Raw genomic sequence first — 24995 nt, 5'->3', positions numbered from 1 at the left:
AGATAAGAGATACGATAAGGACATCGGCTTGTCCTTAAAACGCTTCTCGTACTTCAGCCAGACCCGTTCCTCGCCACAGCAGTGCTGCGGCAGTGGTGTCTCAGTAAGCTTAATGCCAAGCAGGCATTTGTAAAGTCCCAGCTGGTAAAAGTGGCTTTGGCATCTGCTGAATGTGTGTTCTTCAGTACCACAGTGGCAACACATCTTAATGCAGGCTCCTGGACTGTCAAACTTCCTTCTCAAGTACCCGAGTCACCTGAAAACACTGGCTCCTAAATCATAGCCTCCTTCATGCAGATGCTCAACAGCTTGAGCACTATAAAGCTCATACTATGGAAAATATATGTACATACCAGCTTACCGTACCATGTAACTAACGTGAATCTCTTAACTCCTACCTTACAAAAATAACTGAGTGCCCTCCAATATACTAATTTCACTACCTGCTTCGTGATGCGGCTTCGAGGAGGAAGGGCGAAGGGGGGTAGCGCTCGGCTTTCCCCCGCTCTGCGCCGGAGCCCGCGGGGCAGCGGCAGGGCGGCGGCGGCCGGGCCCTCCGCCCGGCCCTCCCCGGAGCTGCCGGGGGCAGGTGCCGGCAGGAGCCTCCGTGGCGGCAGGCGGCACCGCGACCGTCCCCTCGGATGCCCGGCGGCGGCGGGAGGCGCCGGCCGCGCTCCGCGGCGCTGCGCCGCCGCCCGGGGGGCGGGCGCGGGGCGGGGGTGTCCGCGCCGCCCGCCCCGGCCCCACCTCCGCGGGGCAGCCGCCTCCCGCGGCGCCCGGCCGGGAGGGGGAGGGCGCCGCCTCCCCGGGCAGCGGGGCCGGCCGGCGGAGCGCCTCGGGGGGCCCAGGGCTCCGCGGGGCGGCTCCGGAGCGCGGCGACGCCCCGGCGGAGCGAGCTGGTCCTCCGCGGACGGCACCAGGTGAGCGGCGCCGCCGCCGGCCCCGGCCCTGCCCTGCCCTCAGGGGCGTCGCGCCCGCTGCCGGCTGAGGGGCGGGAAGGGCGCGCGCGGCGGGGGAGCTCCGCTGGGGCCGGCGCGCGGCGGTTGGCGCGTGGCCGTTGGCCGTTGGGCGCGTGGCCGTTGGCCGTTGGGCGGGCGGCGGTTGGCGCGTGGCCGTTGGCCGTTGGGCGGGCGGCCGTTGGCGGGCGGCCGTTGGCGGCGCGAGGAGCTGCCAGGAGGGCGGCAGCCCGGCACCGTCCGCCCTTCGCCCCCCTGCCCACTGCCAGGTAGGCGCTGAGGGCAGATGGAGCCCCGCGGGGTGCGCGCCAGAGCCCCCCAGCCAGCCTGGGGGATTAAACCTGGTTTGGGGAGGGGGCAGCGGTGACACTTAGGGGAAAGAGCGAGAGTGAAGTTGTGGGAGGTGCCTGGGTTAAGTGCTTAAGGCCCAAAATGTGAACCAGAAACTGTGTTTTCTTGAGGTGTGTATGTGAATATATATGTTGCAAAATTGCGGTTATTACAGCATTACACTTCATGATCGTGCAGTTGTAGAAAAAAAATTGCTCTTTGTTCTGGTAGAGAGGTTAGCAGGCTTCCAGTGCTTTTAAAAAATTATTGTGTTAGGATTCAACATGGAAAATAACAAAGCGTTAAAATGCATCCATGATAAAGCAAGTACAAGAAAGTAATAATGACTGTAAAATTACAAAAACAAGTTTTCTGACCATGCCGATAGGTTGGGGAAGTGTTACTGTTCACGCAGCATTTCTCCTGAGGATGAGCACCTGCTTCTAGTGCTTAATTTGTATTTTTGAATATACTTAGGCTGAGTTAGGCCATAAACACTTTAAAACAATACGCCTCTGTGCCCGCGTGGTATGTAGCGCATTGAGGGCTTGGTTCCGTTTAAGGCCTATGGGTACTGTGGTAATCGGGGTAATAAAAACCATCCCAGGGTTGTTGATGAGTGTGCGCAGTTCACGCGAATGGACCGGGTTTGCAAGACTGGGCTGGTCGGTTCCTAAGGGCAATCTTCAGAAAAATACGTTCGTATGCTTTCCCGTCTGTCGGTGGGTCACGCGTGTAGAACCGGGAACTGCGGATGAAGAGATCAGAGCAACTGCAGAAAGTCATGTGCTGCAACCTCTTCCATAAATACAGTACTGGTAATCCAAGATGCTCAGGTAATGAGTCAAGTTTCCCTCCCTCAATAAACATGTTTGTGTTTAAAATATCACTAAATGCTGAGGTTGCTGTTTCTCATGTTGTTTTTGGACCTTTAAGGTTGAGGTTTTTTCAAGCTTCTTCCATAACTATGAGCCAAGTTTCCCATCCAGTTGTGGAACCTCCTTTTGCCTCTCGCCAGCTCAGTTTTTAAGAAAAAGATAAAAAACTGAAAGGTTTGTGGTGACAAAGGATAAAGAAAGCCCTTGTTCATGTTTGATAACAGATTTGCAAACAAGGGGAAAGAGAATTCAATGCTAAAAATGTCCGAATTTTTGTGAGTTTGTCTTACATCGCTAATGCCTAGTAGAAAGAGAGTTCAAAGCTGAAAAACAATGTCCTGATCTTGGTGTGTGTGTTTTGCATAGCCAGTGCCGGTTCAGTATCACCAGGTCACATACCAGCAGTATAGTTCTGCAGGTGAATTCCAGAGATAATTGTAGATGTATGTTTTATAGCATGGAGCGAGGGAGTTGTCCTGTATTTTAGAGCTGGGAAGGCTTAGTGATTCATGCATCTTTGCATGATAATACTTTTGCTCTTCCAGTCAATCCACAGATAACTTAGCTACCAACATTGCTGCTGAGAGTCATTCCCTCTTTATTAGGGCCTTTTGCCTTAGCCTGGTTTTGTCAGGCCTGCATCTCCAGCGCTTGACATCTGGCATTCTAGCTGTGCGATGTTAACTGTCGGGGTCTGGTAAAGCCTGTAAGCAGCTTATACAGGATGGATCCAGTGTGCCGATCCTTGAAACACTGCTGGTGAATTCCATCCCCTGGCTGGCACCAGATGCTGGATGCTTTATCTGGGAGAAAGGACAGAGGGAGAGCACAGTCAAGGTGAGGTGAGGGTGGATACGGTCTGTTTGTTGGAGAGGCATAAGGTGCACAGTGGGCAAGTGCAGTCTGCACCAGGTGCTGCAGGGGAAAGAACCTGTATTAGGAGAATGAGCTCCTTTTTCTGCACCCTTGGGAACTCTGCAGAAGAGACGACTTTATCTTGCTAATTGGTAGCTTGATTCATGCCACACAGTCAATTTATCAGGGCCTCTTCCTGCCCTGTTTTCCATTTGCCCAGGCTTCAGCTGTGGGAGAGGAGAGAGGGAAGGTCTCCTATTAGAGTTGATGCTGTCAGTGTAAGTTGCATCAGTTATGTAAGTTGTATCAATTATGTATGTCTGAAATCAAGAGTTGCAAATTTAGGTCATAAAATGAAAGTCATCAAGACTGGTGCGTGTGCTGCAGTATAACGCATCTTGCCCTTCCCTGCAGAACGCTTCCAGTGCGGAGGCTGGGCAAGCAGCTCCCTACGCGAGCTGAGTAAAAGAGAATGACACCGTCTTGCATGCTGAGGCATCCTGATGTCTGTCAGGGAGAGCAAGGTGTTTACAGGGTGAAGGGTTTACTGGAGTTTTCTCTCATTTCTCAGCCGCAACGGGCCCCTAGTTACACACAAAAACACCTCCCTATCTACCAGTTTGAGGGATTCTTTAATATGAGATTCCTCCATCTTAAAACAAATCCTGCTGCACAAGTTCTGATGCATTAGAAAATTTCCCCCTTTTTTTAAAAACTCTAAATTCCTCAGTAATTTCTTTGCTTTGTTCACATCAAGTAGCTGAATTTTGTTGATTCAAAGGAAAAGACTGTGACAGTTATTCCTATGTGTGGTTCAGAGGACTTCTGGATTCGGTACAAGTCTGATCGTTTAGAACTGGTGAAAAAGTACACGTGACAGTGCCACACGTTTAACTTTAGAGGGAACTTCTGCTTGTAGCTCTCCTCAAAGGCGGGGTTGTGTTTTATAATGCATATGTTGTTGGCAGTTTTTTTTCCCCTACTAATTGTAATGAAAATCTTTTTGTCTAGATAAGAGATTTCATCTTCTAGGCTTTGTATGTGCTTTCGGGAGACTTCTGATCACCGTGCTGGTTATTCTGAATTCAGAATGCTGAATTGAAGGTTTGCATTTGTTGCTTTTATCGCTCAGTCTCTGGTGCCTGTTAGAACCCCGAACACGAGGCATAAGGCACAGTCCGCGTACGGGACGGCAGCATGCCTTACCTGCAAGGCTTCGTTTTCTGGTTGCCGTAGATAAGGATGTTTGTTTGCAGTTGTTGGCTCATCTGAGTCTTACAGTCCTTTTACCAAGCGTGCTCATGATCTTTATGATCTGACAGTTTAATTCTTATGATAACGACTACAGGATTTTCAGTTTTTGGAAGAGACTCATATTTATATCTAGTGTGAAAAATCAATGTAAAAGCTGTCCCAGTGGGATAGAGTGAGCGAAAGAGGAATCCAGTTGATCTCTACTCTTAACAGTGTTCTATATTAGGGAAGTAAATCTAAAATTTCCTAGGACATGGAGCATAGCTATAAAAATTCTATTGACTATAGTCACAGATAACTTCATTTTTAAAAGACTTCTACAATTTCTCTTTGAAGAAACAGAATATTTATTGCCTGATGCATTTTAGCACTGAAATGGTACCACCATTACAGCTGTGCCAACAAGGCTGGATTTGGATTTCTTGCCTGAAGCTTGGGGCTTTTTGTTGTACCTGGGCTGAACTACAGTGTTTGGAGAGCAACCAAGTTTTGGTAAAAGGATGTTTATTCAGCGTTTTTGTCTAGATTTTGCTGAAATAAACTGAAACAAATCCAAACTGCAATGCTGAAACAAATCCAAACTGCAATGTGCAACATGCTGAAATAAACTAAGAAAATCTATTATTAGTATTTTTTCACTGATCTGGAAAAGGTGTAGTAAAAGGTTTCTTTATTCTCTATTCTTTTGTTTGTTTTGTTAAAAGAACTAAATTTTGGCTATATTCTGACTTGCTGAATGGTTCTGGACAGGTTATTTATCTTCTGTTTCCTGTCTCCTTAGTGGCAATAGTAATGACTTTTCTGTTTTAGAGGACTTCTGTGAAATTGGTCAGTTTGGAAAGAATTGTGAATGCTAACAGCACTGCACATGAACTGAATGATAACATTATTACAAGTTCTCACCCTGAGAATTCAAACATACTGAGCTTTCTAGTGTTTCAATCTAACCATGTACTGTAGCCTGTATGGAAGGTAGAATTCACTCCCGTTAAAGATGACAGTAAATCCAGTGGGGTCCTGGGAAAGTCTGAGATGAAGGTTTAAGCCTGACAGATTCTGTAAACCCCATAGCATGTCTAAAAATGCTTATTTTCAGTGTCAGGCAGTCCAGCTTTAATATAATTTGTCAGAGTATTTAAAAGAATTGTGAACTTTATTTTCTTTTGTCGGCTTTCTCCTCATCCATAAAATGGATTTGATAACAAATCCCATCTCTGAAAAGTGTGTTGAGAAAAAACTGCATAATTGAAATGCTGAGGTAAAAAGCATGGTGCAGTAGCACTGGTGTTTATTAATCAATAGGTTACCTAAAGACAATTGACAGTTGGGCTCGGAGCTTGCTAGCAGTCATAAATGTTATTACGAAGTTTACACATGTGGTATATTAACTCCTGGTTTCACCCCATCCTGGCCACAACTGCTCTTGGACTTTTAGATCTAACTGCAGGGCTGCGTTTTGCAAATGTTCCCTAACCCATTGCAGTCCAAATGTGCGGGGTGGCCAAGACCTACTATTTATGTGTTTAGGCTAACACAGCTCATTTCAGCTGCAGCAACTTATGGATCAATCAGATAACCGTCTGAGGTGGGGAAAGGAGGTGACTGCCGCTGCCGGGAGGGCTGGCCTGGGCCCAGGACGGCTTCCAGCGGCAGCTCCGACGCCAGAGCAAGGCCTGCTTTGTCCTGCAGAATGTATCTGCTGGCTAGCTTCATGGAAAGGCCTCTCTGTCCTTCATTTTTTAAAACAGGAGCACGTGCTGATAAGCAAAATGGCAGGACATGCTTGCAATAAGTACATGAGAAATCAGGTATATAAATAGATTGAATGTATTGCTTCAAAATTTGAAAATAAAGTTGTTTAGTGTATCTGTCAGGGTCATTTTGCCTGTGTCTGTCAAAGTGGTTTTGTTGTGCTTCTATAAATAAGTGCATCTGCCCTGTAGTCTAATAAGATTGTGCTTGTATTTCCAAATAATAGAGAAGCTAAGCCTGAAATCCTTAGTCATATCGTGGGTTATACGGGTTGATAACTAACATGAGTTGTAGGAACAATATTTGATTTGATTCTATATATATTTACCCTAGGTTTAAATGTAAGATACTGTGATTTCTGTCTCTTATTTAAATGGAAATTTAACACAAACTTGAAAAAAAAAAAGTCCCTTAAAATGCTCACTGTTTTTAGTAGATTGTAGGCCACTGATGTAATAACGTTCCATTCCACAATTGCTCCATGAAATCTTGTGACGTTCTGGTAGACTACCTCTGATCTGTAAAGGCCCACTGTCTTTAAACAAGGAGAAAATCATTTGTATCTGAAGTATAATGTAGTCTTCAAACTTTGCACTGCAGAGAGCATTTCAGAGTTTGAAAGAACAGGTTACTACTGTACTGCACTGGTTCATAATCTTAGATCTGTAAAGCAGCCTCTGGCGGTGATGAATAACTAATGCTTCAGGGAAGACTAATATCCTCTATTATGCACCTACCCAATTGGGCAATGTCAAAACCAGAAAGCTGGGAGTAAGATTATCTTCCTGACCCCTGCAGATCATGCCCTGAAGTGTGGTGATTACCCTTCCCGTAGTCTAAACATGCTTAAGTGCAGATGGTAGTAGTTACAGTCATCTAATCCCTTTTTTTGAAAAATGCTGCCCCAGCTTTGTCTTGATGTGAATGAACCTGTTGTGGCAAATTGCACTAATTCAGAGCTCAACTTAATATCCAGAAAAGGGGATAAAAGCTTATGAAACAGAGGGGAAATACAGGCATACCTTGTATCACTGAGCTTGCTTATGTGGTAAGCACTATCTGCATTGTCTCTGTGCTTAAAATCTTATTTGTAGGTACTGACCTTTTGCCATAATCTAAACTTCATTTAAGGACAGATACAGAATTTTGGTGTCTGCATCGGAAGTCTGTTGTGCGTATGAACTCAAGCGTTAATGTTCCTTCTTTCAGTTGGTAACCAACTGGTTAAGAAGACTAATTTTGGCTGTAGTTTCCTGTGGCTGTGTTTTCCGCACTTTCAGGTAAGGGCGCACCTTCCTTAGGCTCCTCAGCGCGGTTGTTGCTTTTGGAGCTGCCAGCTCTTCAGGGTTGCAGGGCTGCATGGCGTTATCCCCTCTTGGGTGTTGCATCCAGCAGCGGCAGAACGTTAGCAGATTCTTGATCTAAGCTGTCCAGGGTAACGTGGCTGCTCCAAAATTTGAGTCTGCTCAAAGGTAAGTCCTGTCCCTGTCCTTCTTTAAGTCTAAGCGTACAACTCAACCATTAAAAAATTAAGGTTACTACAGTTCTTCCCTCCTTTGGACCATCAAAGAACAGACTGGTTTGCAGACACTGGTGCACGGGCAAGTAAGTGGTGAATTTTATTTTGTGTGGTATACCTGAAAACATAGCCCTTTATTATGATCTCTTTTCGGTAAATGACAGTTGAATATTCTACTTGTAGGGTGCAAGTTCAAGGTAGTGGGATCCTGTATGCCTTATATGATTTATAGGATCGATTTAGAGGGTGTTTATTTAAATGTGTGAAAATAGTGTTTTTGAGGGATCCAAAAAAAGCAACAATACAAATTCTACAGAAGTGAAGAAGGCAATTTGTCCAAACAAGCTGGAGGTGAGGGATACTGGCACAGCAACTGTTATTCTGGGATATCAGTTATTAAAACACCATATGGTTGTAAGTGCTGGGGAATCTCTCTGTGCAAAGCTAATTCTGGCTGCAAATTTTGGCCTTGGGCTGCTTTATCTTCCTCTTAATTATTTTATTTTTTAAGATTATTACAACACAGCCTGATATCAATCTAGGATGATAAAATTCAAAATTCATAGCACAGAAGGGAAAGGCTATTCCAGTTTGCAGTTTCAGGAAAAAGCCCTTCTGTGATTTCTTTCTTTTTTCTTTTTTTTTTTTTTTTTGATTGTTCTTTGTCCCTATGAAGGACGATTGACACTGCCTCCTCACTGGCCCTGCACCGCCATCTCCCATCTCATCCTGTCATCTTATTGAAGACTGGCTTTTGTTGTCCTTTCTGACAGATGATAACCTGTGTTTAGGCCTGTACTTGCTCGCAGCTATTTGAATAGTGAACTTCTAATAGCACCTCACTGAAGCTAAGGTAATGACTACTTGTCACAGGCAGCTACGGTGTGATAATATCATCTGTTTCATGTATGACTGTTCACTTGGCTGTTGGACTTAAGCTAGTCTGATTCTTTTTTGCTTTATAATAAGAAATCTTCTCTGATTACACACCATGAAATCTACTCTATGCTCTAATTTAAATTATGTTTCATTTCAAGTTACATTGGTTTAAAAAATAGGTCTGAGGGATTTATTGCTTTAATATGTCTGTATTATTAACAAAACACAAATCAAACTTAGTATAATCATATGCATTGAGTTATGTACTGTAGTTTTACAGGAGCTATTGTTAAATACTAGAATTGGATTTGAAAATTATCATTTAGTATGTCAAAAAGAAAAGTGTAGGGTATCACTGTTAGGCCCAGGAAAATTTGCTGAGTTCTTTCTTTATGACATTTCAGAACTGATTATTTGCCTTCATTTGTATTAAAGGAAAAAGGTAGGAATACAATATTGGCTACTATCCTTAGGAGAGGTGACCAAAGGGAATGACAAGTAGTAAATCATATAAGGTTGTGCAAAAAAAAAGTAGGCCTCTTTAAATGAAATACTGATTACATTGTTTTACTTCTTCCCTCTCAGTCTGCTGCATCCAGAAATGTAATTTTTGTACTTTGTTGGTACCAGACCTTTCAGTCTGAATAGTCTGAGCCTGAGCTCAGCTGCTAATGGCCATATTCCACTAAGCTTTGTGTGGAAGTTGGAGTGTGTGCATATCTAAAACTATTTTGTGATATCCGCCTGGCACTGCTCAATTGATTCAGTACATTTCTTTTGTGGTGTTGTATTGTAAGATGGATTGCTGAAGTGATCCAAGTTAAAATAACCCTATTCAGAAAAAAAAATTCCCTTCTTTCCCTTTCTGTAATGAATCTTCCATTTTGGGAGATTTCAAGATTTACAAGACTGCAACTAGAAGGAATTTATGCTAACACAAATTGTCTAGTGTGGAAAAACCTAAAACAGGTGTTTCTTTATTAATGAAGTATAGAAGAGCAGCAGATTTACAGCTAGTTTGCACAGACTTGAAAATATCTTTTTCTTTCTGTGAAGTAACAAAATGAAGTTAATAATTACAATATAATTAAACATGAAAAACGTGTCAAGTGAGGTAGGATTTCTGCTTCATTAGTTATAGGAAATGAGAGATTCAGTATGCAGAACAGATGCATAGCTTTTTTGACAGTGAGTATAGGGCTGAGAATGTTATTTGAATTGTTTACAATAGTACAGGTGCTACATGATACTTAGAATAATATATTTTTGTCTGAAGCATCCTGTAATTTAACTAAAATCTGAGTGACTTTTTTAGAAACACAGCCGAAAGGCTATCATTGCCTACCTTGCCTGTGGAGTGCATTGAACCCCAGGCATCATGTATTCTGTGCTTAATCAAATTGGGATTGAGGGCATTCAGTGTTCAGGCTCACAATAGAGTCTCTATTTTTCCTCCCGCAATACTGCAAATAACTAGCTTTTTGAAGGTATTGGGTATTGAGACTTCCAGCTAGTGGCACTTTCTGACACCACTATACTGTCTTAATTTATGGGTATGTAATGTATGTACTCAACACCACATCATCTTGATCAGCAATTGTTATTGTAGGGTAACTAAAGTGATGAGTGGAGCACTCTTCATAAAAAGAATATTTGTTTAGATATAGCAATTTCATTCATGTTATCACAGCTGTCTCATTCTTCCTCATGTCTAATTTAGTGGGTTATGCTCATATTACATGCTCCTTTTTTGACATGGTTTGGTGGTAGTATATTTGGTTATAAGAATGTGCAAGTACTTTCTGGGTTCTGAGGAACTAAGCAGGTTATATTTGAAAAATAATGAAAATATTAGCATGGTATCATTTACGGATTTGGTTTGCATAGAATCAAAGTAGAACCGGTTTGTGTTAATATGATAGCTACTACCTTGGACGACGTCGTTAATTTTGAAGTGGAAGCCTCTGGGGCTAAAAACATGAGCTTGAGTAAAAAAGACCTGCTTAGAGGCGTGAGTGAATTCACCTTATGTGACCTGCACATGTGTAGCTCACTGGTGCCACGGGACAGTAGTGCCATTGATCGGGATGCTTGGTGAGCTAGGACTAGCAAGGGGCGTTTATCGGGATGTCTACCAAGAAGAAACAATTGCACCGCAGTCTATATTGGAGGCTGATGCAGTTTGACTCTGATTATATTAGCTTGTAAGATTTGGTGTTGGATTCCAAGTAGTAGTTTAGATTAGACTTGCAGGTCTTGGATAGCTTTTGGAACAGTATGAATGCTGAAGATAGATGATAGTGGTTGTTGTTGTTCACCTGTTCTTATTGTGAATATGGTTGTACTTGTTTCACCGTGATGTGTCCTTCCTTAATGGTACTTGCTGTTGATAGTTACTCCTCCTGTTCTCATTGCCTTGGAATCTGGCTGCCTGTACGTATATGAGTTAATATTGCTAGAAGCTTTTTAAAATTAGTGAATCTCTTTTGTATTTTTTTTCTAGTCAAAACTAAATCAATGGATGACAGCACTAGTGTTCTGAAAATGTTCTATTTTCACTTAATATGTATTTTTTGTACGCAAAGAGTATTTTCTGTGTATTTTTATGTATCTGTTGGTAATTGTAGCATTGATTCTTTTGTGTAAAAGCACTTTCTTAAATGTGGGATTTGTATATTCCACCTACTTGTCAGGATTTAAAATCTTAGTTCCTTAGCTGTTGTGACTATCCTGGGGGAAATGCTGGAGTAGTTTTTACTCCCTTTTCAGACCAACATTGACTTTAGCAACGCCCCAGTGATCTGACAAGTATTTAGTTGTCTGACAGGAAAGAACTGTTTGCTGTAGTTCAAGGCCAGATTTCATAGGCATAGAAAATATTTCAGTAAGAAGAGGAAGAAAGGCCTTTGACATGCTTTATTTTCACAGGATTTATTTTCCCTTGCTAGAAATTAGCTACCCTACCGGTCTAGTAGGGCAAGCTTTAAAAAGCGATAGTTAGTAGCTTTGAATTTTTTGATAGAAAGAAATTTCTTAGCTTTCATTGTTTGTGCCAAAAGATACACGGAAAAGTCACACCAAATAATTTAAGGCATTGCATTTTTTCTTATCAGGTTGTCATTTCTGAGTTGTAGCTAGAAAGAAATATTTACATGCTGGTACTCTTATTGGAGCTTGCTGGCGGGGCTTGAAGGCGGGAGAGGACAGAAGGAGGGTGAGAGACCACAGAACCTAAACTTCATGTTACTCTAGGTACCTGATTACTTGGCAGAGTAAAAATCCAAAGACTGTCTTATCTGTGTAAGGTAGGCACAGCTTCATGCAAGAGCCTGGACCATTCTAAATAGCTTTTCAAGTCTTACTCACTCTTCACTCTCCTTCCATTTGTGTGGCCCATTGGGGAAAAGAAAAGCAAACAAAAGTAACTCATTCGGAATGAGATTTGTAAAGGGACCGCTGGTGAGAAAGTGTGAGTAACCTATAGTATTTCATCTCTTACTTTCAGAAAAGAAGCAAGTGACTTTTTTGGCCATTTCACTTCTCTTTTGTATTTTCATTAAGGCAAATTTAAAAGTGACTAGGGCTTTCTGGAGTGTTAGACATAGAATAATAGTGGATAACGTGAACCTGCTGTACTTTTTATATTGTTCTAGCTGCTCTTGGATTTTTAAACCATTTGTTTCCACTGCTTGCAAAGCAAGACCTTTTAAGCCTTTAATAATTACAGTTGTAGAGTGGAATACTGCCTTCCAAAAAGCTGAATAACAAAGCTACCCTTGACTTGAAAGAGGCTGTTTTCACTTTTCAGGATTGCACAGAGCACACAGCAGCTCTTCTCATGCCTTAATTCAATAGCAAATGCTTGAAGAGCTACAGTTTAGGTCAGATTTTTAAGCAGAGATCAGCTGTGGGAGTCAGATTTTCTGAAAAATCTCTACAGAAACATAACAATAGTAGCTACTGGGAATCAAAAAGTATCAGGACCCCTTTTACATGTTTTTAAGAGTAGTTCTTTCTTGGAAAATTGTCCTGTAGTGTCCTAACACCTGAAAGTGCCATTGGACAAATGAAGAATTTGTATATGAATGTTCTGAGTGTTCCACTGTTAGAGGTACGTCTTGGGATTTTGAAGACTGAGTGAATGTGTATTATGGCATCTTGATAGTCCCAGAGTTGCAGGTAGGATAATTTGGGGCAATGTAGGAAGTGAAGGAAGCATGTTTGCTTTCCTTTCTTCAGTTTGGGCATCCTTGCATTGTTCTTGGGGACAGCTCTGCCTTTAGTATTCAGAAATAAGGGAACGAAAATGGTTTTAAGGTTGACCTCAAGGCCTAGAGGTCTTAGGAAAGGTGCACTCCGGGTCTGTTTCAGGTGCTGGTCAGGGCAGTAGTATCAATAGACTGTCAAACCGGGCAGTCAGCGTCTGTAGTTCAGATTCTCAGCTGTCTGTCAGTTTGGTGGTTCATCTGGCTGATGGCCAGAGGCGGTTACAAAGACTTGTTCAGAGTAAGAATCCAGGGTACTGCAGGGACTTTTTCTGGATGTGTACTCAAGAATAAAAGTAGTGGGAAAGACTTGTTACACTGACATGGTATTTTTCACATTGCTTTTTATAATTTTTTTTAATACCCTATGTCAGTGTGCTCAGTTGTGGCATTCTGTGTAAGCTTGAAGACCTGTGATCTTTTAAAGCATGGATCAGTTAAGCCTCTAGTTATTGGCAGGGTTTTGGTTGTTTTTTACATATTTACATCTTCTCTAGTATTGCTAAGAATGCAGTATTGCTTCTGTGATAACAAGAAAATCTAATGTGTGTCAGTCTTTTGGCAGGAAGGTTTAGTTTATGTAGATGTAAAACTTTTTTTCTCTGGTAGTGTATAGATAGGTGCAAGGTATAAGCTTATGAAAAATGTACTTCTGTGTCTTGCATTATGAGTTGTCATTGCAGTTTGACCACCACGCTGGAGTAATTAGGGGGTTGACTGAAGAAAAATGTGTAATTGCAAGAGAAACCTTTGCTTGTACGCGTAGTTGCTAAAATAAAGGGAATTCAGAACTGCTCTGAATTGTCAGGATGCATTCTTCACTAGCTCAGTCCATGTTTACAGCCTCGCCAGTGGTGAACCATCACTAGATAAGATCATGGACTGTCTTATCCTGAGTGCTAAGATGCAATGAAGTAATGATACAATTCACATGTAAACTAATTTTCTTTGTGCTTTGTTTATTTTTTATTGTCTTTTGCTTTGAGAGGAGCTTTCTGTGCTGTGAGGAATGTAATCAGTTCATTAAGTGACTGTTTCTTAGAATAAACTATTGTAGCTGGAGAGATAATGATAGGCCTGCAGTAATGCTACCCTGTACTGCTGTTTTCCTGCAGTGCTTCCCTACGAGAGGCCTCGATGGTGGAGACTGCCCTGATAATGTGCTAACTCACATGTCTGGACATATGCAAGACATGACTTGAAACTTGGCAGAATATGTATGCTTTTAAGTCAACATAACTAAAAGCAGCCACAGTCCAGTGGCTCTCTTGGTTGCATCTGTGCATTTATTTATTTATTAACTGCTGTTACTGTTTCTTAGTTATGATGGAAAAGCAAATAGAATTTATTTCAAGTATCGCCTTAATCTGGGCTTTGTCCCAGTTGTGAGCATATATCATCTTCAATTTTCACTAAGGTTTATCAGGTAAAAATGATATTTGAGCTGGAACATTTGGGTATGCCACCTGGTTTATCATGTTTTACTGCTTGTTATTTTAACAGAGAAATTGCAGTATATGTGTGTTTGTCAAGAGATGTGTTACTAGCATCCAGTCAAATTAGCTAGACAGCTGAGTGGTTTGTCCTCCCCCAGACTGTAGCCAGCTGCAGAATTGTTTTGCAGAGTCTGCGTGAAAAATAAATCTCTTTGCAGCTGAGTTTCCAGGCAGTCTTTATGGGACGTGGTAATTAGATGTATCCGTTTGAACTGGACATCGAAATAAAGGATTTTGTTTTGAGCATTTAGTTATTCCTGAAAACAGTGGTGGTAATAGGAATTGTATGGATTGTGGTATCTTTCATTTTCATTTCTCTGCTTGTTAATAGGGTTTCTTTGACCCCATCTTCCTGTACCTTTCCACTCCAGATACTTTGACTGGTTAGGACTGTATATAGGATTTGTGTGTCTTTTGTCAGCCACTGCACTGCTTCTTCTTTGCATGCAGTGATCAATATATGTTCCATGGAGCGCCTCGTGGGCCCATATGCTACGGATAGTAGCATTATCCATTGGTGATTTTAATGTCAACACTGTGCTTGGAGTAGGATGTAGGCATCAGTGAGAGATGAGCTTTCTGCTTGTAAGGGAATAGTTTTGCATGCAGTGAATATGGAACAGCTTCCAGTTGAAAAATTTCTACGCTGTCTAGAAAAATGTACTGCGTGATGGGAATAATAATAACAATAACAGTAATTGTTTTTTTTTTTCTTAAAGATGCCGACTGGAATCTGATCCACTGGAAATTAGAGACTTATTCCTGCAGAGAATTTGCATGTCTGTAGTTACTGCTCAGCAAGGATGTTCAGCTCTACCAGCACTTAAATACAGCCTGGCGTGAGCTTTTTTTATCTGTTTGGTATATATGTGTTTGTATATATGTGTACACACACACACGCATATATATGTATATATGTAGCAGTCCTATCTTTATTTTACGGTACTTATAAAGTGGCCAGTGGTGAGCCTGTTTTTTCTTAGAATACCATTCCTGTGGTGGCTTATGTCTCCGTGTCTTATTCATGCTATATTTTGTTTCTCTTCCATACTGCACTTTGTGCCAAAGAGCACGTGCTGAAGAAAGTCTTTGTGCCACCATATGGGATTTGGCATTCTGCTGCAGGGATTACTGATGGGAGATGCTTGGCTAATTCCCAGCGCATACTGTTCCCACGGACAGCCTGGAAATGGGTGCGGCTGACGTGAGGAGCAGTAACAAAGGCATGAAGCTAAGATTGCCTTCTGGAATGGCAGCTCATCAAAGGGCTAGGAAAACCTATAAAGTGAGCAATAAAATTACTTGGAAAGCTTCAGGTTTACTGATTTCAGTACTGCAGGAAAACGCTTATGATGTATTTACAAGTAAAACACGTTAGTTTAAATTGTGAATGTGGTAAGTGTATCCTTTGAAGAGGCAGATAAGGGGCAATCCCTTCAGAACTCCTGCAATAGCTTTGCTCCTGTAAACTGGTCGTTCTCTTTGGGAGAATCTTACCGTTCTGTTTGTTCAGGTTTCTTTAACTGAATTGTTTCCCTTTTGTGTAAAGAATGCAGTAGTAAATCAACTTCCAAATCTACTTGGAACAGAATTTAATTGTTAATCATTATCAACAATACTCAAGTGTCTGAGCTAATTTGCTGAAATGCATTTTCCTGTGAGCAGTAAGTACTGCATGTTTTTAACAGTCTACTATAATAGACAGCAATTGTAATGCTTTGACACAGGGCTAAATCCACAAAAACTTTGATATATGTTTTAAAAATAGCCCTGAAGTGGTACTGAAATCAAGACAATTGTACATGGGACGACAGTATTGGTAGAACAGTGGCTACATTCTGTGCATCTTCCTGTTGAGGGCCTGCATTCTACCTGTGGGAAGATGCCTGAAGGCATGCAGAAGAGGTAGGCTGGGGAAATACAGGTTTTTAAACTGTGACTCTCTTGGAAATACAGTGCTTTATTCTGGTTTACTAAAGGTGTTTATCTTCACTAAATACTTCAGATGTTTTATATGCCAGAGTTGTTGGATAAGAGTTGATAACTGAGACAGACTGGAATGCAGATCCTCCTCCTTCTCCCAGGTGATTGTCTGCTCTCTGCGTGTGCAGCCTTTCTGTCTGGCAGGATGGACCTTTGATGTTGCACGCGAGGTATATCGGTTTCAACAAGAGAGATCAAGAGCTTCCTCACTGTAAACAAGCTGATCGGCTGTTGATCAGAGCACTTTCCTGCAGAAATAGTGGTTTGAATCCCATCAAGTGGTGGAAAGAATTAACCCAGATCTCCCACGTCCGAGGCAAGTACGTCAGTTACTCCAGTTGAATGGAGCTATTGAGTGGGGGAAAGCAGCCCTACCTCTGGTTACTCCACCCCCCACCAGCCTTCCTCCCCACAAATGGAGTGTGGTGTGGGTGCCAACTGGATCAGCCCCCCTTAAGCTGTCAAAAGAAGGGCTTGTGAATACAAGTGAGACTAAGCTGCAAGATAGGCTGGTAAGCTGCTCAGGCCTGCCAAATTTGGATGTGCCTGAAAGCAAAACTTTAGAGAATGGAACACTTTGAGGTGCCTGTGGACTCCTGGTAGCAGCAGCAGGGGAATGTGAAGATTGCAGTCTCCACTTGTGTCTGGTGTGAATTTTTTTTTCTTTTTTTTTCCCCAGACATGTAAATTCCTTTGGTGGATCTAAATGTGGGTGCTTGATAAAGTTGCATTTTGTTGACCTCTGCAACAAAAATATTGCATCAGTCCATCTCATCAAAATCAGTTTAGCTGTCTAAAATCCAATGTGAGAAATAATTTCTGATAGTGGATTTACATGTATGAATGCCATAAAATTCATGGCCGATACCAGTTCTAACACAGGAATGGTTCAGCTAGAGTTTGGTTTAGTTTTTGCTACTCTGTCTGTGAAGAGAGATTAAAATTGAAGGATTAGCAGGTTGTGCTTGGATCCAATTTTCCATCCAGAGTATTGACAAATCACTCAAATGTCTACCTCTGCTGGACATACTGACCTGTCAGTGCAATGACCAGTGGTTTAGAAAGCAGGAATTTTTACAGTAAATTTTAATAGCAAAGCCTAAGGCTGTGAATATGCATTCTGCAGTGCAATAGCCAATAATGTGTCAGACACACAGGGAAGTTCATTGAGTCTGCAGCTATAACAGTATGTTAAATAGCAGGCATATAAATCTTTCCTCAGCTCAGAAATTTGTATCCCACGTATTAATGGGTTTCTGTATAAGTTTTAATTGCTCAAACATATAACAACTCAAAACTTAAGATCCTCTTTCTCACTCTGACCTGAATCTAGAGACATTGTTTCTACTTGAAAGCTGCGAATCATTATTTTGATTATGTTTACAGTGATTATTCCTCGTTTCTTATGGTGAGTCTTTCTCTGCCTGCATATATAGTCCAAAATCCCATCGCTTTGTTTCAAGCTGTAGAGAAGACTACATAGTTTTCTTACTAATATTTTCTCTGTGATGCTAAGGTTAACTCAGATGTGTGAAGAATTCTATGTATTGAGGATTGCACAGTGTAAAGTACAGGCAGTAAATGGTCCCTAGAAATTCTTTAAAAAATGCAGTGGGAAGATGGAAGCCTTTCTAGTGCATTTCTTTTTGTTTTGACTTCTAAATAGGCTAGACATAGACACTCATGATATGGCATATTCAGATTGTATCCAGTGCAGTAATATTCAAGACTGTCTTAGATTATGTGTGCGGTAACTTAATATTGTAGTAACAGTATCAAATTTGTAGATGTAGGACAGTATCTGTGCAAACGAAAATGAAGGGGTTGTTTTGTAAGTAAGTGTAGCATTTTTGCTGGACCTGGGTACATTTGTCTCTAATGAAGTTTCTGAACTGGTGTCGAAGAAGAGTTCCAAAGTCGGTGCTTCCCCATAAGTGTGTAATAGTCCGAGGTATAAACCTTGTGTCTTATAAAAGACATATTTGGTGTCTACTGGAAGATGGCAGTTATGGCTGGAGGTCTTCTGCCTTTCACCCACTGTATTACAAAATAGGAGTATATGACCTGCCAGTACACAGACTGCTTTTCCTCTTCTGTAGAACTAGGAGGCTCATGATCACTTATTGTTTCTCTGGTCAGAAAGCCCTTACTTGGAGAGCTTTGTGCTTTCTGGCTTGGCTTCAATTGAGGCAAGAGATCTCTGAAGGAGGAAGACACTTTCCAGAGGCAGATAGAATAGACACTACAGCGTATCAGAATACTTTGTGAGAATTAGCTACTGGATGAAGATCAAGCAAGACTGAAATGATGCTTGTGAGAAGGTCAAGATGTTTGTCCTAATTCCTTACAGAATGGGCTTTACCTTAGCTGACCTGTCCATGTTCAAACAAGTGCAAAGCTTGCCAACTCCATGTGATTTCTCCTTAAGCTGAGATGCTCGCATACTAAGAGCTCCCCCCCAAAGCCTCTCTCTACCTACAGTTCTAGAAAGGCGGCTCTGTTGCTGTGAGCAATCCTCAGATGAGCGTTTTGGAACTCATTTTCAATAGCACACAGGTTCATCTGTGCTTGCTCGGAAGGTTAAATTGTAATGGGAGGTGTTGAGTGGCAAAGAGTAGGTGTGTACTGTATTTAGGCGACCCCGAAAGCCTGTTGGTCCCTGTATCTCAGTCTCTCCTGTGATGCTGATAAGTATGTTAATATTCAGAATGTTAGACCTTCTGTAACGAAGTGAACCATTGGGATATTCAGTTTAATGTCTGTTCTCCATAGTAATGAGTGGTAGATGCCTTCCATGGAGTCTTCTTCCTTTCTTGGATAATGCAATAAACATAATACCCTAAGAAGAAATTACTGTTTTTGTTAAATCGATAGAACTCGTTGAGCGCTTCAACATCACACCGTGCAGTAATGTTAGTGAGCTGACCGAGACCCACAAAGGTGCTAGCATAGGTGCAGGAGGCTGTTTAGCAGCATTAGTACAGCTAGTCAGCTTCCTCTGCTAGAGATAGCTCACTAAGTGCTAACTTGGGAAGCTTTGGACTGTGGTGCACTGTGTGTAGTGGCACAGTTTCAGACCTTGTAATTTTGCCTTGAACTCGTTTGAGAACTTTTGGGAAAGAATAATATCTGATGTCTGAGTAAGAAGTACTTCAGCACATCATTTCTCTGCAGGGATGCTGCTGTAGCACTGCTAGATCTCGAATTGCACGGTGAACTAAATCTAGCTTATTTTAACCATGTGCATAAATTTAGTAAAGTCCGTGGCCTGTAAGCCTGTGGTAGAGTGTTTTTGGTGGTCTGGAATCCGAGCGAGGTTGGATACAGAACATATCTGGGAATTTACATTTCAGATGAAATTATTTATTCTTTCATTCATCAGTGTTTGCTTGTATGATGTACATCAACACTAGCCCTGAGGGTAAGTCAATGTTTCACAGACAAGTGGAGCCCGAGCCACAGACTGGGGCTGTGATTTGCCAAAGGTCAGATAGCAGCCGGGGTAATGCTGGGATGGGAACTCCAGAGTTGTGGCTTCCAGCACTTGACTTGAATCATGTCAGCACTATATTCACTATCTTAAAGAAGGTACTACAATAAAGCACCTTATTTTTTATGTTAACATAGTCGAGAAAGATATTTCTTGCAATAAAATATGATTAGACCTGTGGAAGAAATAAGAGTCTCTAAATTATCTTCAGATGAAGGCAAAGTGTAACTTTTATTGCATGGTTGTGGCTTTCGGGTTGCATAATGTTTATTTTAAAAAGTTAGAAAAATTTTAAAAGGTTAGAAGAATTTTTAAAAGGTTATGACAATCTGTCATCATTGTCTTCTCAAGAATGTACGCAAGGTTTAAAAAAAATAAGTAAAAAGAGAGGGCTTTGTTGAATGGCATTGATCTTTGGAGTTCTTGTTTGTTTTTCAGTTCATTAAGCTCCTGACATAGAAACAGATTTGAAAAGGCTGAGAACTATGACATTAGATGTTGATTTTTAGGTATAATATCAGGTCTAGTAATATATGAGGCACTGAATTTGGTGCTCTCTACAGCAAGAGCTAATATTTGAAAGTAATGCTTTTCTTTCGTGCCTCTCTTCAGTTTGAAGTGCAACACCCAGCATATCTTCAGAAGATTCATAAAATAGCTTACTTTCACAGTTCCACCTTAATCTCAAAAATTAGTTTAACTTCTTTTAGCCTGTACCAACAATATTGTCACGGCTCAGTGCATATCGTTAAAAAGTGCACAGCACAGGGATGCAAGGAAGAACAGGATAGAAATTCCTACTTGGAGAACAAACTGGTTGATATAAATGGAAGTTTTTATATTGGATGACAAAAATGATACACTGTAATGCAAAAGGGATGAAAAAGAGATGATAGAACAGTATAGGAGGCGTAAATCATGTGCTGCTTTTTACCTTTTCTCATAAAACAAATATAAGGGACAGTATAGTTCATATAATTCAAATGCTGTTTATAGTACACAAAGCTGACGAATTCATTGTCAGAAGTCATCACTGGACAGTATAAAAAGGGGAATCTTCCTTTATTTTTATCGTATACAATGTTATAAACATTGCGAGGTCTCATATTCTCAGTACAATCGAGCAGTCGATGTGGGCTAGGAAGAAAGTGCCTTATGGGCCAGTTGCTCCTCTACGGTGAGTGTTTGCAAGTTTCTTTGAAGTATTTGGCAGAGATTGCTGTCTCAGAGCCCGATGGCCTATTAATTGGCCATACCTGTTTGCTTATATGGTGCCTTTGGTGGCAAAAATGTCTTGTATGTGTACCAGCGGCATAGTAGGAGGGATGTTTTGTTTGTTTTTGGTATTATGCTGAACTTGCTCAGAAATATTTAGAATACCCAGCTCTTATACAACTATCTTCTTTCTTTAATAGAGTTTTCTAGTACATTTTTATATCCAACCTGGAAGAAATCCAAGTATCTTCTTATATAGACCTTTATATCTTGGTTTCTGTAGTGGAAGGCTATAGAAAGGCTTGCTTCTAACTACTGTGCTGGTGAGAGGTGCCTGTGGTTACCAAGTTCTCTGTGACCTTTACAGGTCTTCTGTGGCGACAATACTGGAAGTATTTTACATGCTTGTCACGATACTGTTTGTGCATAGTTTTTCTCACTGTTCCATGCCTTAATTTGTATTATGGAAGTGAATTGGGGTAGTTAAAATATTTTAAATACGTGCCTGTTTATTTTTTAATAGGTGAAAAAATGCTTTTTTGTTTTGAAAGGCTAGCAAATATTTCCTGCAAACTAGATTCTGTTAGACACTGTATTATAATAAAAATCTAGAACTGGACTATATATTTGTATTCAAACTCATTTTATTACAAACCAGAAACTCGTTGGTTTCACTGGAGCTTGCCAAGGATGAATGGAAGCCAGTGAGTGTCTAGATGGAAACTGTGAAATTAGAAGAGGCATCTGAGAGAATGCGCTGAAGCCCTCTCTTTAAACTAGTGCACGTTCAGTGCAAGAACTTGTCCGAAGTGGAACTGTGGCCTTTCTCAGTACTAGAAGCCAAGGGTATGCGTTTATTTATTCATGTCTCTGCTACACAATTCTTGTTTAGCTTCATATAAAATATAGCAAGAGGCTTGCTAAGACGGCAGTTAAGGTAACGCTGGTCTGAACCGCTGTTTAAATCTATGTTGAGCCTTTCAGCATTTTTGCCCTGCATTTTCTTTGATTGTGTTCAGATTTATAATGATCTGAAATGATGAAAAAGTTTATAGTATAGATACTATATAATGCAAAGAGTTAGATGTGTTACTGAATATGATGATGAAATTGCTGTCACCAGGTATTGCATGTGAATTTTGCAACTATCTGTAAAGAAATGGCATGCTTCTTACGCTGTGAGATAACTAGCAAGAGCAAGTCCCGGTGGAGAGCAAGCTGAACGCCGGTCAGTGCTGTGGCCTCGCAGCAAGGGCAGCAGCCACCTCCTGGGCTGTGTCAGCGCGAGCGCAGGCAGCAGGCTGAGGGAAGTGATCCTTCCCCTCCGCTTGGCACTTGCGAGACCACCTTGGGAGTAATGTTCCCCATTTTGGGTCCCCCAGTACCAGAAAGACACTGACAGCCTGCTGCGAGTCCAGCAGAGGCCACCGAGATGGACAGGGAGCTGGAGCACAGGAGAGGCTGAAGGACCTGGGGTTTGTTCACCCAGGAGCGGAGAAGGCCAAGGGGAGATCTTGTATCACCTCTTCCCTCAGCTGGAAGCACCAAATTATTATTGCTCACACAGAGAGTGAGACTCTGGAGAAAAACTTGGTGATACAGAAAATACATAAAGTGATTGGCAGAACCAGGGAAGGGGAGAAAGTATATTCTGGCTGAGTCTGGCAGGCTGTGTGGCAGGTTGTCCAAATCCAAAGGTGTAATCAAAAAGTGCGGCAGGAAAGAGTTCTTTGCTAGGAATGTGTATGCAGAATTGAATTGCTGATGCACCCAGAATTTGTTAAAATTGGTAAACGTGGGACTTCAGCAGATTCTTCTCTGCTCTGGGAAATGACATGTAACTTAGGCTTTTCTCTTCCAACTCTTTTTTACTGAGTTTCTTTATCTCTCTGTCTTAATTCCTTACGTACTATTTCTCACCCAGGATCATTGATCAGTGCTGCAGAAGAGTTGTTTAAAAACAGCTCTCATGCAAGCCACATTCAGAACCACACTCCTGTGTGGCAAATAATCTTTTTCAACCTGTGAAGTGCATCTTTTACTTAATGAATAATTCATCTTTCACTAAAATGTGCAGTTGAATCTTTAGTGGATGTTCTGGGATGCGAATGGTAGCCCAGTTTGCACAATGATAAGATGTATTTGTCCAGAAATAAATTTTACAGTTCATAGTATTTTCAGTTACTTGTATCATCACATCCTTCTTGCACTTGATGATGTTTTTCTTTGTTTCTGTTAATCTCAACATATTTTACATAGTTCATGCTTTCATCACTTAAACCCCAAAAAACAAGCAAACACTTACTGCTTTTGCTAGGTAACCGAATGCCATGCTCCTTGGTGAAGAAGGCTTTCTTGTCAGTTGTCTGCTTCAAAATGTGGTTCCAGATTATAAAAGCAAAGCAATCTTTCCCCAGGGATTAGTGATCCTGCAAAGACTTCTCACATTCTTTAATATGTAGTTGCTTGAAGTGTGTCAGGAACTCATGTGAAACTGTGCTGCTGCCACAGCTTGTTTATTGTCTTGATCTTCATTTTCCTAGTCAGAGAGAAAATTGAGAACTTGTTTGTTTTAGTGTGTAGGGTTTTTTTGCAACTGTAAGCAATTGTTTGCCTTAAGTGAGCATTAGATATCCTGTTTTACTTTGCATAAAACAAGTACTTTGTCTCTTTCCCTTAAAGGGAAAAATTTGTTCTTGAACTCTAACTATTTTCTCCTTGTTCCTGAATAAGAAAATGAAGCTCTCATTTGAATCAATAACCAATAAAAATGTGTACTTAAAATGGAAGGCGTGCTCTGATACTGGGAAAGGAGGGTCCTTATGCTTGATGCGCTTTAAGTGCAAAGAGTATGACTTACATGTGTTGAATTTACAGTAATTCTACTTGGCTTTAGTTCATTAAATTAGCCACCCTGCTTGCTTTAGCTTGCTGGGAAAATTGCAAATGCACTGGTTCGTGTCTGCTTGGCAGTTGGGAGTTCAGCAGGACACTGATTCATAGTGGACTTCCAGACAGAGTGCCATTGTTTGTCATTAAACTCTGCCAAGAGCTTATCAGATGCAGTGTAATGAACCCCTTTCTTTTAGAGATGCTTCAGTACTGCAAAGAAACTACTAACAATTATTGACTTTCATTCTGTAGAAGTCATTTGGAAGGAGGACAGCCTATTCTATTTTAGTCTCTTTTTTATAGTTTCACCTGGAATAAGTGCTCTGGTGTATCTGAGGACACTTGTTCAATGAGCTACTACTTGCAGCATTAATGGGTTAACAGTTGGCTTTTTCAGTCATGAGCATTTTAAGCATTTGTTAAGTGAGTGGTAGGTATTCATTTGTCACCGTTAGTATTGTATTTCTGAGGTGTGGTGTGGTTTGGGGATATGTTGCTTTTGGAAATACTGGTGTGCTTTCTCTGTATCAATGTGCCAGCTCCTTAGGTAGGAACTGGATAGGGGAACCGATTTGGTCAAAAAACCAAAACATGATGCATGAGGATGTGTTACATGCCCTTTTGTCACAACTGATGAGATGAATTAAAAGCTCACCGCTACCCAGAGACACTTTTATTTTTCCCCTGCTCTCTGATTCCTTCTCCCCCTTTCCTCCCCCTGCAGCTCCCTGTCTGCTCGCTACGTGTTTGTTTTCTGCTGGAAAAAACACGTTCGGGGGACCCGGCAGGAGGCAATTTCCCAGTTGTACACAGAGATCCCCATTAACTGGAGCTCCATGCACACAGGTTGTCCCTATATTTCATTAAGTAACACACATAGGAGAGGCGATACTGATGCTTTCTGCAACTGCTTGTACTTGTCAGTGAATTATTTGAGCAATGGCAGCTCTGTGGTGGTAGGGATTTCTGAGTGCAGCAAATAGTGGCCAAGATGTCCCTTGCACCCTTGCTGATTCAGTGGCCTGGTTTAACTCTTCCTCTGCCTGCCGTCCCCAGCCACGGCAGCAGCTTGACAAGCGCACTGAGCTGGCCCTGCTACAGAAAGGCAGCGCTGCTGTTGCTGCAGCGTTGGCACAGGTGTTTGGGAGGCTGCGTGCACAGGGAACTGACCTGGGTTAAAGCCCTCCTGGCCAAAAAACAAAAAAAGACCAAGGTTCATTTGGAATAAGGC

At 41.6% G+C, this 24995-nt stretch overlaps 1 protein-coding gene across 5 annotated transcripts in view; it reads left to right on the top strand.

Moving 5' to 3' along the window:
• Positions 1 to 736: 736 nt before the first annotated feature.
• LYPD6B (LY6/PLAUR domain containing 6B) overlaps positions 737 to 24995 on the top strand; it is a 54838-nt gene continuing 30579 nt past the window's right edge. For 4 of the 5 annotated variants that reach the window (XM_064514566.1, XM_064514567.1, XM_064514562.1 and 1 more), the window contains exon 1: positions 737 to 920. The gene's annotated coding sequence lies outside the window, so the exon portion shown is untranslated. Of the gene's footprint in view, positions 921 to 8179; positions 8398 to 24995 lie in introns of those variants that run through there. The other variant, XM_064514563.1, reaches the window with a different exon arrangement.

The sequence above is a fragment of the Dromaius novaehollandiae genome, chromosome 7, assembly GCF_036370855.1.
Source record: "Dromaius novaehollandiae isolate bDroNov1 chromosome 7, bDroNov1.hap1, whole genome shotgun sequence".
Classification (NCBI taxonomy): Eukaryota; Metazoa; Chordata; class Aves; order Casuariiformes; family Dromaiidae; genus Dromaius; species Dromaius novaehollandiae.
This window is presented reverse-complemented; position numbering and strand designations above follow the sequence as displayed.